Source organism: Lactuca serriola, chromosome 7 (assembly GCF_051521515.1).
Source record: "Lactuca serriola cultivar US96UC23 chromosome 7, Lser_US96UC23_V15, whole genome shotgun sequence".
Taxonomy (NCBI): Eukaryota; Viridiplantae; Streptophyta; class Magnoliopsida; order Asterales; family Asteraceae; genus Lactuca; species Lactuca serriola.
Window position 1 is genome coordinate 140,143,944 of NC_136414.1, and position 14,185 is coordinate 140,158,128.

At 40.0% G+C, this 14,185-nt stretch overlaps 1 non-coding gene across 1 annotated transcript; it reads right to left on the reverse strand.

The window, feature by feature from the left end:
• Nucleotides 1-11,886: 11,886 nt before the first annotated feature.
• LOC145065211 (small nucleolar RNA R71) lies at nucleotides 11,887-11,993 on the reverse strand. The gene has a single exon (XR_013688357.1). It is a non-coding gene; the product is annotated as a small nucleolar RNA R71 (small nucleolar RNA).
• Between the last annotated feature and the right edge of the window lie 2,192 nt (nucleotides 11,994-14,185).

Below are 14,185 nucleotides of genomic sequence, written 5' to 3' on the forward strand. Positions count from 1 at the left end.
CTATCTTCATAACATCGAACTGGGCTGCTCTGGTTTGCGAGGACAGATGGGATTATATGGTTATTGAAAGAGTTTTTACACGACGATTTGAGTGTTCTTTCCGACTCAAGGTATCAGCTACCACGTTAGCCTTGCCTAGGTGGTACTCGATTTCGCACTCATAATCGTTTAGCAGCTGAACCCATCTTCGTTGCCTCATGTTTAACTCCTTTTCATTTAAAATGTTTTGGACACTCTTGTGGTAGGTGAAATGGTGCACTTTGTACCATAAAGGTAGTGCCTCCAAATCTTCAAGGCGAAGACCACTGCTCCCAATTCGAGATCATGGGTGGTATAATTCACCTCATGTGTCTTTAGTTGTCGGGATGCATAAGCTATCACCTTCCCACGCTGCATGAGTACACACCCTAAACCTTGATTTGAAGCATCGCAGTAAACTACGAAGTCCTCTGTTCCCTCTGGTAGTGATAGTACCGGTGCACTGCAGAGTGCTTGCTAAAGTGTTCGGAATGCAGCTTCTTGCTTATATGTCCATTCAAAGGGTACACCCTTTTATGTAAGCATGGTAAATGGCTTTGCTATTTTGGAGAAGTTCTGAATGAATCTCCTGTAATAGCCTGCAAGACCTAAAAATTGGTGAATTTATGTGGGTGTCGTTGGGATCGCCCATCCTTCAACGGCTTTGACCTTAGAAGGATCCACGTGTATCCCTTCTTGACTAAGAACATGACCCAAAAATTTCACACTACAGAGCCAGAACTCACACTTGGAGAGTTTTGCGTATAAATTTTCGGTTCGTAGGGTTTCCAAGATTTACCGGAGATGTCGGCCATGCTCCTCTTCGCTTCGAGAATAGACTATGATATCATCAATGAAAACAATGACAAAATTGTCGAGGAATGGTCGACAGATTCGATTCATCAGGTCCATGAATGCGGCAGGGGCATTCGTTAGACCGAAGGGCATTACAACAAATTCGTAATGTCCATAACAAGTTCGAAAAGCGGTTTTGGGGATATCCTCTTCCCGGACCTTGAGTTGGTGGTAACCGGATCACAGATCTATCTTAGAGAAATAATTTGCTCCTTGGATCTGGTCAAATAGATCGTCGATTTACGGAAGTGGATAGGGATTTTTGATAGTGAGCTTATTTAGTTCCCTGTAGTCAATACACATCCTAAAGGAACTGTCCTTTTTCTTAACAAAGAGAACCGGAGCTCCCCAAGGTGAGAAGCTGGGTCAGATAAATCCTTTGTTCAAAAGTTCACTGAGTTGGTTGGACAGTTCTTGCATCTCTGTAGGAGCCAACCTATAGGGCGATTTGGCGATGGGTGTAGCTCCTGGCACAAGGTCAATTCGGAACTCAACTTGTCTTTCTGGGGGTATCCCCGGAAGATCTTCAGGAAAGACATCCGGGAAATCGCAAGCCATTGGGATGTCTCGAATATTGACCTCCTCCTTGGATTTATCCACTACGTGAGCCAGAAATGTCAAGTCTTTCTTTCGTAGATACTTCTGTGCCTTAATACACGAGATAAGACGAAGGTTCGTATTGGGTTTGTCTCCGTATATAATTAGGGTTTCGCGATTTGGGAGGTGAAGGCGAACGACCTTCTCATGACACATAATTTCAGCATAGTGGAGGCTTAACCAGTCCATGCCGATAATTACATCAAAACTTCTAACAGTTAAATGCATCAAGTTTATTTGAAAGGCGTAATGATTTAAGGTCAGGGTACATCGTATGGAGATTTCACCAGTGGATTCTGTTTTCCCATTAGCCATTTCCACCGTAAAGGTTTCATTAAGCTTTTGGGGTTGTTGTTTTAGCAAGTGTTTGAATTTATTACTCACAAAGCTTCGTTCTGCCCCGGTATCAAATAGGATGCATGCATATGTGTGGTTTAGGAGAAACGTACCAGTGACGACAGCGGGATCCTGAACCGCTTCTCCTTGACCCATGGTCAGCACTTTCCCTGCTCCTCCATTCCCAGAGTTGTTGACGTTGGGGCAGTTTCGACGGAAATGCCCAGTCTTTCCACATCCATAACAGGTGTGGCTTGGCCCCGCATTGTTGCCGCTGTTGTTGTTGTTGTTGCTGTTGTTGTTGTTGTATTTGTGGTGGTTGTTGTTGTTGTTGTTGTAGTTTCCCTGCTGTTGGTTGTTGTTTCCCTGCTGCTGGTTATGGAGAGGATAGGTCCTGCAGTATTTTGCTGTGTGAGCCTTTTGATTGCAACTGGTACAATGCATCTCCCTGCATTCGCCATTGAGATGAAAATTTCACTTGTTTCACTTTGGGAGATTCCCGGAGTACTGCCTAGGGGCACTTGGAGTGGATGAGACTGGAGCATGTGGTGTGGAGGGAACTTGGGTGGTTTCAGCATTAACCGTCACTGTTTGTTGTTTCTTTGACGACTCTGAGCCTTGTCGCCCCTTTCTCTTGTTATTCTTTCGTTTCTTGTTGTCACTCTCCTTCTTGACTTCAGTTTCCCCTGACTTCTCGCCCTTCTTGTTGTTGTGGTGGTACAACTTCTTGGCCAAGCTCTTGGCACTGTCGAAGGTTTCAGGATTTGCAGCTATCACATTTCCTTGAATTGGGGAGGTTAACCCCAGATGAATCGTTTGATTTTATTTCCCTCTGAAGAAATCATGCCAGGGCAGAACAGAGACAGTTCGCTAAACCTTGATATGTTATCATCAATGTCGGAGTTTCGGACGGTGAGATTCCATAACTCTTGCTCCATTTTTTGAATTTCGCCACGCGGGCAGTACTCGGCCATCAACATTTCTTTCAACTCCGCCCACAACATGGCATTGGCTACGGGGAGAGTCATGGCCTCTACATGTCCATTCCACCAGGTGAGAGCTTGGTCAACGAATGTGCATGCAGAAAACTTCACTTTCATCTCCTCGGGGCATTCACTTATCTCGAACACCGATTCCACCTTTTCAATCCAACTCTTTAGGGTTATCATCCCCCCTGTGCCATTAAAGGTTCGTGGTTTGGCATTGGAGAAATCTTTGTAGGAGCATGTCTTGGTAGGCCCTTGATTCATTCCGTTGTTCGTACTTCCAACCCCTTGCCCATTGCCTTCACCATTGTTCCCATTGTGGATCTATGCCAGTGCCGCTGTGACTGCCGCAGCTACAGCTACTTGAAATGCAACTGAGTTGATTTCTGGTGGTATTGGCTCAGGGTTTCCACGGGTGGGTCGCTGAGGCATCTTTCTGCCATGGAACATAAAGATGTTGAGTGCCTATAATTTTTGTGAGTTCGTTGTCCTATAAACTAGGTGTATTTCATGTACTTAAGTAGATTCACATATTAACATACAACCATGGAAACATAACACATAACAGATAACAACATCACAATAGAGCACATATATTTTCCACTAGTAATATCTGTACTTTGATACATGAAAATTTGATTGAAAGAGCATAGATAAAGGGTACAAGTTCGGCAGGGTAACGACTCTATGAGTAGTGTAATCACTTAAACATAGAGTCGATGGTACATAAGAGAGCATAGTACTAGTAGGCTAAAGCTGGTCCTAACACTCTACGGAGCGCCTGATGGCGGCAGCTAGGTCATATGCCGACGTGTTGTGCCAACAACTGGGCCATCTCAGTCATCTCTCCAATGACTTCATCTCTTTCCTGTTCAGCCTGCATTGCTCGTGCTTCCATGGTGAATAGTTGTTGTCGCAGAGTGGCACTCTCAGCATCCGGAGAACGATTCTCCCTCATTGGATTCCTTGGTGGGGCAGGGTGGTTCTGCTGCGTCTTGCTGGTAGGTGGTGTGACGGAGGCCTCGTCTGTGTCTCGTTCTTCCTCCATGTCGTCATCGGTCCCATCAAACTCTTAGTCTGTGTCCGTGTACTCGTCCAGCCCAATGCCATGTGCTCCTCCCTGATCTCCCTCGGGTTCGTCCTCGATTATTTCGTGAGCAACTAAGACTTAATGAAACTAAATGCCCTGGTGCTCCCCTTCCATGGTGACTGTGAAGAGATATATGATTAAACTAGTATTACTCCTAAGGTTTATTATTCAGATATTTAAAAGGTTAGGTTGATACGCTCTTCTTGGTTACAAAGAGGTATGTTTTAAGTTACCGACCATCGCGATTTCCCCAGCGCATGCGATAGTTGTATTTCGGAGGAAATGTAGTTGATCAGGCTACATTCGCCCTCTTAATACAACTGTGAACAGTCCTGGCTTAACCGAGATGTCTGGATCATCTTATTTGATTTGGTATTATGTTCTTTTTCTTAAGTTGCACAAGTAGGGGTGTTTTATCGTTATATTTTATTTGTTTCGTTCAGAGTTTTTTAGTCCTTCTTTGGTTTATAGTTGCATATCAATGTGTGATTAGATATGCCAGTTCACTATAAACAGAGCTCTGATACCAACCTGTCACACCCCTGAACCAGACGGTGAAAACGTCCGAGGGCTCGCGTGACTTAAACTAAAATATCATCGCAATGATGAATATACATGAAACATAACATAAACATCACCATGCATTAATACATTACAACTGACATTGTTCACATCAAGTACATTGTCTAAATACTACATATCCATAGCATAAGTTGTTTGAGAGTTTTCAAAACATAACATCCTAACACACTTGGTATTGTTCTTCAGTTTATCTGTTACCTGAGAATACAAGTTATTTTGAAAAACGTCAACATATAGAATGTTGGTGAGTTCATAAGCAGGTTTGGTATGAAAATGCTTTGTGTAGTTTATAAAACCCAGAAAATCTGATATTTTCTGAAACGGCAATTGTCTATACAAAAAGTGTGAAGATCCATAGGTAAATGCATGAATGATTTCAAAACGTGTATATATGAGAAGTTTTGCATTATAGTTATTGAAAGTACAAGTGAAAAATGTTGATTTCCCCGAAAAACCCGATGTTTTCCGATAAAATAGTATGATTGTTTCAATTATTATACCGTCACAACTAATGATTATGAATTCCCTTGATTACGTAGATAGTATTGGATTTATTATGTGAGTCATTATAACCATGCATGATAATGACTAGTTCGTCTGTCTTGGCATTCTGTTGAATGCCAGAATTGATCTTAAGATTTTGTCACCCTAGACTGGCCGAGTCTAACTGTAGCGAACAGCTGAGGTGTGGGGGAGTCACCCCCGTATAGATCTATACACAAACTCTCACTCTCCCTCCAGGAGACTTTGATTATAACTACAGACCACAACCGACACTCAATGGTGTCGCCCGTTATTACTCACTTAATCCAAATGAATTTGATTACTCTTGATTAACGACCTGATTTTTGTTTACTTGAATAGAAGGTAAGCCTAACAGACGAGGAGAAGAGGACTGCGAGGTTCCACTAATCGTGTGTGTTATCCAAGGCTGTCGAGTATACGAAGGGTGGGCCACAAAGGCCCAACAGCATGTAAATGCCATTGAGGGTCCCTTAAGCATGTAATTGGGTCACAGGAGGCCCAATAAACATTTATTATTATTGTTAGGCCCAAAAGTCATGTTAATGGGTCACGGAGGCCCAGTAAGCCTGATTAGAATCTTTCAAGCCCAACAATTTGTATATTTACTTGTTTTAGGTATAGTATAATTGTCAGAAAGTTTGATTGAACAATTGTTAAATCGCAAAGGCATGTAGCTTGTCGATTGTTTTTACAACGATCTTAAAATATATGTATATTTTTCATCGTAAATTCATAAGTTATAATTTGGTATTTTTGGCCCAATATTTTAAAAATAAAACAATTGACTCAAAATATTGGTTTGACCTATTCAGCCCTTCTTTAATAGAAATGACAATTTTGCCCCTTTTTGTAAAAAAAATGACATTTTAGGTCCTTAAACTATCTTTCTTGACATTTTGGCCCAAGGACTTATTTAAAAGACATTTTCAGCTCGAAGCTTACTTTTTGGCAGTTTTCAGCCCCTTGAGTAAAAAGATTTTCATTTATAGTCCAAACTTTTCACAACTTTTATAAATTTGACCCAAAATCCAAAAACTTTGCATTTTTGATCATTTTTTGCAAAAAAAAAAAGTAATTTTAACCCTTGAAATAGATTTATATACCATTTTACCCACTATTTTGAGATTTTACCATTTCAGTCCCTTAAAATCCATTTTTTTGCAATTTTGGGCCTATGGGCCGAAAAGCCCAAAGTTTGGCCCAATAGACTACAGTTTACATTTCTAGTCCTTTGAAGAGCATAATATTCATAAAAAATTCTATTTTAATTGTTTTGACCCTTTGGGTCCCCATAAAACCGTGAATGACAACTTTTACCCCAACTATTGTTTATTTGACAAAAATAGCCCAAAAATGGGTTTTATGTTGTAACATGTTTATTTTAACCTTAGATGATAATTTTTCTTGACTTTTTTAATGTAATACATCCTAGATCACGTATATTCTCCTCCTTGAGCCATAGATCTCGAGATTTCTTTCCTTTTGCACATATTTACCACATAAACACATGAAATCACACATAACATACACATACACATAGATCTACACATTTTATTTGTATTCTCCCCCATAAAACTTGTGAAAACCGAAAATAGAGGGTTATGAACTCACCTTAGGTTTGTGGGTTCGGTTTTGAAGAAGGAAATGGAAGAATTTTCGACTTTAGTAAGCCCTCCTTGAATAGATCTCGAGATTATGGAGGGTTTCTAAGAGTATGATCACAGAATGCTTAGAATGAATGATCTTAGCATAAGAATGAAGCTATACAACTTAGAGGTGTAAGGACTTACCAAGGAAAGACGAGTTTTTGGTGGAAATCTTCTTGACCCACCATAGATCATCGAAAATTTGTGAAGAAGAAGGAACTTCTCTAGAGAGAGTTTGTTTGAAAGAGATGGATGAAATGTGTGTATGTGTTGTGTGTCTTCGGCCGGAGATAGAAAGGATAGGAAAAAGAGAGAGAATTGCATGGATATATGATTCTTGCATGGTTGCTTGTGGGAAATGGGCTAAGGAAAAGAATGGTTTGGGAAAGAATGGTTTGGGCCTTTTTGTGCTTGTTAGCCGAGAATGGGCTAAGGAAAAGAATGGTTTGTGCCTTTTTGTGCTTGAGTCCATAATATGGGCTCAATTTGATGGTTTTCGGCCCATTGGTCCTTTTAGAGTAATTCACGGCCTAATATACATCAAGGAATGAGTTTTATGGCCCATTAGGGCTAATTAGATTTGGTATGGCCCAATAAGGCCCATTTAGGTAAAATATTTCATTTTGGATTCCTTTTGGCCCAAATGTTAAGTTTTATGAAAGTGGGTCCAATTTGTTACAACCCGAAATTTATTCCGTCATTTTTAACCCCTTCTTCCGTTAATAAGCCTCGTTTTATTTAACTGTCCGTTAACTTTTGGACTGGTTAATTAATTTTGGACTTTTTGAATGACTTTACGAAGGTTGAAATAAATTAGGAACACCCCAAAATTTTCCTTTGAAAAATTTTAGTTTCAACCAAGTCAAAATACGACCACTAAATCGGGTGCGACCAAAAGCACCGTTTAACAGCAGTATCGGGTAGATTTCCACTGAGCCCCAACTTAAACCCCTCTATAAGGGTGAGTGGAGTCCATTTGAGACTTTTTCACTCTCTCTCTCCACTCTCTCTCTCTAAAACTTATTTTCGAGCCAAAAACGTCCGTTTCGAGCCCCAAACGAGTAAGCAATCTACCCTAACTTGTTGTATAGCTTAACTAGCATGCAAATTCATGTTTAAGGAATCAAATAGGGGCAAGAGTATGTGTTTATGGCCCAAGAACACTCTTTGACCGTGAACACCCCTAAACGGGGTTTTTAAGCCCCAAAACCCCTCCAAATTGCCCTTAAGGCTTAGATATGACTTGTGGACTTACACATTCGGACTTAGAACACCTTGAACTAAAATTTTGGGGAGTAAACTTGAGTTTACTGCCCAAGAACATGCTTGGGCCGTAAACTCCTCTTCATGGGGAGTAAACTCAAGTTCAAGTGTTAGAAATGCCCTCAAACATCTCTTATGGCCTTGGAAAAATGTCTAGAAGCAATCCCATGGATGTAAATGCTTTAAACATTAAAGAAACCAAGGAAATAGGAGTTTACAGCCGTAAACCCCCCTAGGAAAGGTCCATGGGCCGTAAACTCCTAAAAGGTGCCCAAATGATGCCCTAAACTCCCCATTTGACTTGGAAAAATGCTTAGGATTTTATTCTCTATCATTTAAGTCCTTAAAACACCAAAAGAATATGTACATAGGAGCTTATGGCCGTAAACTCCTTAATTGGTCTATTTGATGCCTTAAATCCATTCATACACTTTATATTTGGACCTAGCAAAATTCCACAAGTGATATAAGACATTTTTGCATCCAAGAACACCCTCACCATGAGTTTATGGCCGTAAACTCATGGGTAGTTAGTCCCAGGGCCGTGAACTCTATAAAGAGTTTACTCTTGAAGAGTAAACTCCCTATCTAAGCCATACACACCCTTAAATGTTACCCGGGACACTCCAAGCACTTAACCAAAGTGTTTTCCGCACTTTAGGATGCGTATACGTAATTAATTAGTATTATATTTACTTATTGTATGTAAACATATATTATCATATGTTAATAGGTCACTAAGTGTGTTCAAGTATTTACTTGACACCAAGCACCCAACCGGCACCTTCGTCGGATCCACTTACATCAGGTGAGTTCATACCCCTGAATTAACCTTTTAAATGTTTTTACATGCTTTTATGGGGGGAATACAAGTTAAACATGCCAGTTATCATATCAATCACATGTGATTGATAACCCGCATGCACAAGGATTTATTACACTATCAACTGTTTTACCAAGTATGATACTGTAGATAGTTTTCCAAAATGTTTTTATTTGTTCAAAGCTCTTCTCAAATTGTCTCTCACGTGGTATGTTTTAAATTCAAACTCAGTTACAACAACATTTTAAACAAAGGTTTTATGTATTTATATTGTTTTATTAAAGTTATAATCTAAACTTGTTTATGAATGATTTTCGAGGGTTTCTAAAGGTTTTGAAACTTATTTTACAAAAGAATACCAAGTCATGATTTTCTTAAGTATAAAGGTTTTCCAAAGTTTTTCATCAAAGTTTCTCTTCTATGTTTTTATACTCCTACTTTGTTAGATACTACTGCTTCGTTATACTTCCACTTAGTTAATGCTACTTCTTCGTAGCGCTTTTACTTCGTGATACGCTTTTACTTCGTAATACGCTTCTACTTCACGATACGCTTCTACTTGTTAAACACGTCAACTTCGTTAAATGTTCCTATTGGTTAAATGTATGCCTGTGCTTGTATAGATATATATAAATAATGTTTAATGGACTTAGGAAGGCTTATTCGCCCTATTTCCTTTTCTTCGTTGAGATGTGGTCTAGTGGGATCGGATATCCGTCCGAAGGTTGTTTGATCATTAGTTATATATTATGTATACAAGCATAGACATATAGGATTACATCGATCAGTTCACTTCCCTTGGGTAGCAAGGGTGATATGTGCATATTTAGTTCATATTAAGTATAGATTTTTTATTCATTTATTAGCTAAATTATTGCATTTCATGGACAAAAGGTACTTAAAAGTGTTTGAATTATATTTTCAGTCCAAAAGTGAAGCTCGGAAGCAAAAGGAAGCAGGAGAAGCGGTTGAGAGCTCGAGAATGGAACAAAGAAGAAAAACACTAAAAACAACACCTACTCGGCGAGTAGGGTCAACTACTCAGTGAGTCCAAGAGAATATTCAAGAGGATAAAGACTCGGAAAACCAGAGACTTATCACAATACGGGGATTGAGAGATGGACTTGACGAGTCAACACCTGACTCGACGAGTCGTTTCGCTTATATAAAGATAACTTCTCAGAATGATGGGGGAATTCTGAAACCATTCTGGAGAGTTTAGCTGCGATTGAGGAGTCAGAAAAACCCTAGAGGACGAAGATACAAGCTAGAATCCAATTCCGAAGGAGATTTGAGGCAAATTTCATCAATCTACTTAATCTTTTGTTTTTCATTATGGTTAAACAATTAGAATTTGATTGTTTGCTGCTATTTACTTTAATCATGAGCTAAAACTATTAAACTTTTGTTTGGGAATACAAAATTGATACTATGGTTTGATTATTGGTAGGATTAATTCTAAGTTGGTGACTTTTGTTATTTTAGCTTGCTAAAGAACCTTGTGTGTGAATGATAAATAATTTTCTGTTAATAGGAAGGTAATTAAATAGCATGGACATCTTCTGATTATCAACCTCATATGCTATGTGACCACTTCGTCATATGTCTAGGATTAATGAACATGAAACTAGAGTTAATAAGAAAATTGAGTAAATTCATGTGCAAGCTTGTGTGATGACCATCAACAAGAAGTTAATTAAAGGACCAAATTAATTAAGTATTGCAAGTCTAAATTAACCTGAATAATTAATCTAGTGAATTTAATTAAATTAGACAACTGGCCACTGTTTAAGTTAGTTTATTTGCTAAAGATTAGTGTAGTGAACACGAATCTAATCACTTGAATCGGTAACCAATAAAAGAATTAATCCATTGTACCACTACCTTGAAATCAACCATAGGATCAATTGAGTTGAACTAAACAGAAGTTCCTTCCCATTATTGAATCTAGTCACTTCTTTTTTTTCTAGTTTTTAGGTTAAGTAATAGTTAGTAAGTTTCTAGTCTTGTAAAACTAGATAAAACCCCTTACTTATTAATTAATTTCGATAAAATTAGTGTTAATTTTAATCTACCGTTCCCTGTGTTCGATACCCTACTTATTTAACTATACCACAATTGATAGGTCCACTGCCTTTGTGTGTTTATTTTATAATTAAAAGTAGGTTTAAAACTAAGTGAGTTTGTACACATCAAGTTTTTGGCACCGTTGTCGGGGAACGGTTCTAAAATTAACGTTAAATTCTAATTTAATCGATCCTTTGTGTGGGATTTATCTTACAAAAAGTTAATTAAAAGGTAATTCAGTAACTAGTATACGTTTTAATAAAAAATCTGTTTTTAAACTAACTAGAAATTTTTTTCTGTTTTTGCCTTGAACTCACCGAGTGCACTCGTGCCGACTCGGCGAGTACATCGATGTTACAGTTTTAAATTTTTATCTTATTTTTGTTCTTTTTACGCATTTTTTTTTGTTTTGTTTACAGTTGTTTCATGACCCGAGGATCTGATACATCTCTAGTCCCTCCTCTTGAAGACCCGGAATCCGCACTAAGGAGAGGCAAAGGCAAAACCGTTGGAGAATCTGCTTCTTCAAAGAACTCACCACTCAAAAACCTCAAGTCCATTTTCAACAAGAAGAGGAGCAGCAAATCAGGAGCATCCAGTGCCTCTTTGACAATCGGCGACCCAATTCAAGAAGACACCGAGTACGAGACCGAGGAAGAAGAAGAACCCACATACGAGAATGAATCCGAGTTTGAAGACGATTTAGCTATCGCTATGGCTAATATCGATGAAGTCCATATGGGGGAATGGAAGCAGAGGATGCGCGATGACACCGGCCTGGGACTTGTGCAGCTCGTAATTCCCACAACAGCCACTTTCGAGCTAAAGGGCCATATTCTCGCTCAACTCAAGGAGATTCCTTTTTATGGGAAAGACCACGAAGACGCCTACAAGCACTTGGATGAAGTAAATGATGTGGCGGACTACTTCAACGTACCAAACGTGCCTCACGAGACCCAGCTACTCCGCATGCTTCTAGTCACGTTCAAGGGTGCTGCAAAGGATTGGATCAAGTCACTTCCTCCCGGATCGGTCACCACATGGGCCAAGATGAAAGAAGAATTCATAGACCACTTTTGCCCGCCTTCCAAAATAGCCAAGCTAAAGAAATCTATTGCCAACTTCGAGCAACAACCCGGAGAATCTCTTTATGAAGCTTGGGAAAGGTACAAGAGCTTGCTTAGAAATTGCCCACACCATGACCTCAATAGCCAACAAGAGGTCTCCATTTTCTATGATGGAGTCAATGTCACCTCGTAACAGCCCGAAATCCAGGTACCCTTCTATTTAGCCCTTCATCTTTGTTATATTGCCATTTAGGGTTTTGCATGTTAGGCGAGTACGCTGGGCGTACAAGGAGTACGCTGCGCGTACTCGCACGCTTCATTTGGACGCGTTCACCCTCAGGTACGTTGAGCGTACCCAAGGTTACGTGGGGCGTAACCGGTCCAGACCTAAAAACCCTAATTCATTCGGAGGGCTATAAAAGGAATGTGTAGCTCGACTTCTCAGCCACCATCCCTCAGAAAGAAACCCTAAAGAAAGTGTGCATCCGTTCTTAGGCCATTTGTGAATATTCTAAGCTTGGTGGTGCCATTTCAAGGTAGCAAAGGAGAAGAGGAGCTCATTGGGAAGGCTAGAAGTGGTATTCAAGTGTGGATCTGAGCTTTGCAAAGGTTGAAGCTTCATTATAAGGTAAAAAGTTCGGATCTTGTCCTGTAGTTCTTGTAATATGCTTCAAGTACCATTTTCTATGGTTTTAGTCCCAAAGGTGGAGACTTTTTGAGCAAATGGTCTCCATAAGCTTAGATCCTTCATATTTCTGGTCTATTTGAGTTGTAGACTCATAAAAAATTTAATCTTGGTCGTGAATATTGCACAATGCATGAGATCTAGGTCCTTGAGTTGGAATAGAATGATGTTAAGAAGTGTTGGAGCCTTTACAGCCATGCCAAGGCTTAAAGGTCTCGACTTTATGGGTATAGACGCATAAACAGAGCCGGATCTAGAAGTTGGAGTAATGGCTTAACCGATTAAGACCAGAAAGGATGTATGCTAAAGTCTGATGGTTATGCTGGGCGTAACTCCCAGTACGCGCAGCGTACTGGGTGGAGACCCCGATCCATGCCCGCGTACATCAAGCAGTACGCCCCGCGTACTCATAGGGTTGACTTTTGTTGACTTTTAGGGTTTTGGTCAACATGAGGAATGATGATAAAGGGTAAAGTTTAGTTGTGGAAGTCCTTGATTATTAAAATGATATTTTTATGATTAGGCGAGGTAGAGTCGTCGTTGGGTTTTGGAGATAGCGAGTACGCGAGATCTTAGACTTTCCACGAGGTGAGTTTTCTCACTATACTGTACCCGGAAGGGTTTTTATTGTGTGACCGAAAGGTCGGGTATGTTACGAGTTATATGCATGGTATATGATAAGTTAGTCATTTATATGTGTTATGTATGATATGCTTGATATGGGCCGGAAGGCGTATATGTTATGGGCCGGAAGGCGTTGTGATGTGGACCGTAAGGTTGATGCAGGTAGCACCGGAAGGTTTACCTAGTTGGGACGGAAGTCCCCTGAGACACATGGACCAGAAGGTCAGGGCCTGGAAAGGCGTATGTGCGTAAGTTGTATTTTGGGGAACTCACTAAGCAATTATGCTTACAGTTGTTGTGCTATGTGTTTCAGGTACTAGTGAGGACCACGGGAAGGCGCTGGCGTGATTGTACACACTGACGGAGAAACTGTTTTTATGATCATGGGATGTATTTTGTTATGATAACATTGTTCACGTTTGAATTTGGAATATTAAACGATGGTTTTGATGTTGCAGAAATGAAAAATTTGTTTTAAAATTTACGTTGTTAAAAGTTGGTATCAGAGCCTTGGTTTGAGGGATTCGGATACACCTTCGGGCGTAACTGAACTCAAACCGGGGACTTGAGGAAAATTTTTAATTAATAAAAGCAATAAAAAATTGATAAGAGATTTCGAAACAACCAAAGGAGAAGCAGTGTGTATGGTCAGCCAGCGCCCGAACGGTAAAATCCCCAAAATACCCTTACAATATGTGTTATGAGATATGTTATGATATGATACGCATACTAGTAGACTAGGTACTCATATTAGGACTAGAGTGGCCTGATTTGTGATGCCTTAGTCTAGTGGGAAACCTGCTGCTATGAGATGCTTTGAGAGCGAGTGGGTAGCCAGTGCATAGCAAGAATAGAGTACTCATGATCCGAGGTTCGAGGAGGAGGACTTGGGGTGAATGCTGATGCGGTGTAGTCGGTAGTATTGGGCCCGTACTACTGAAGACACCTGGTCAGTGGGCAACCCAAGTAAGAATCCTTGGGTATCGGAGACCGAGTAGGGTTGCGTTATCGAGTGCGATTA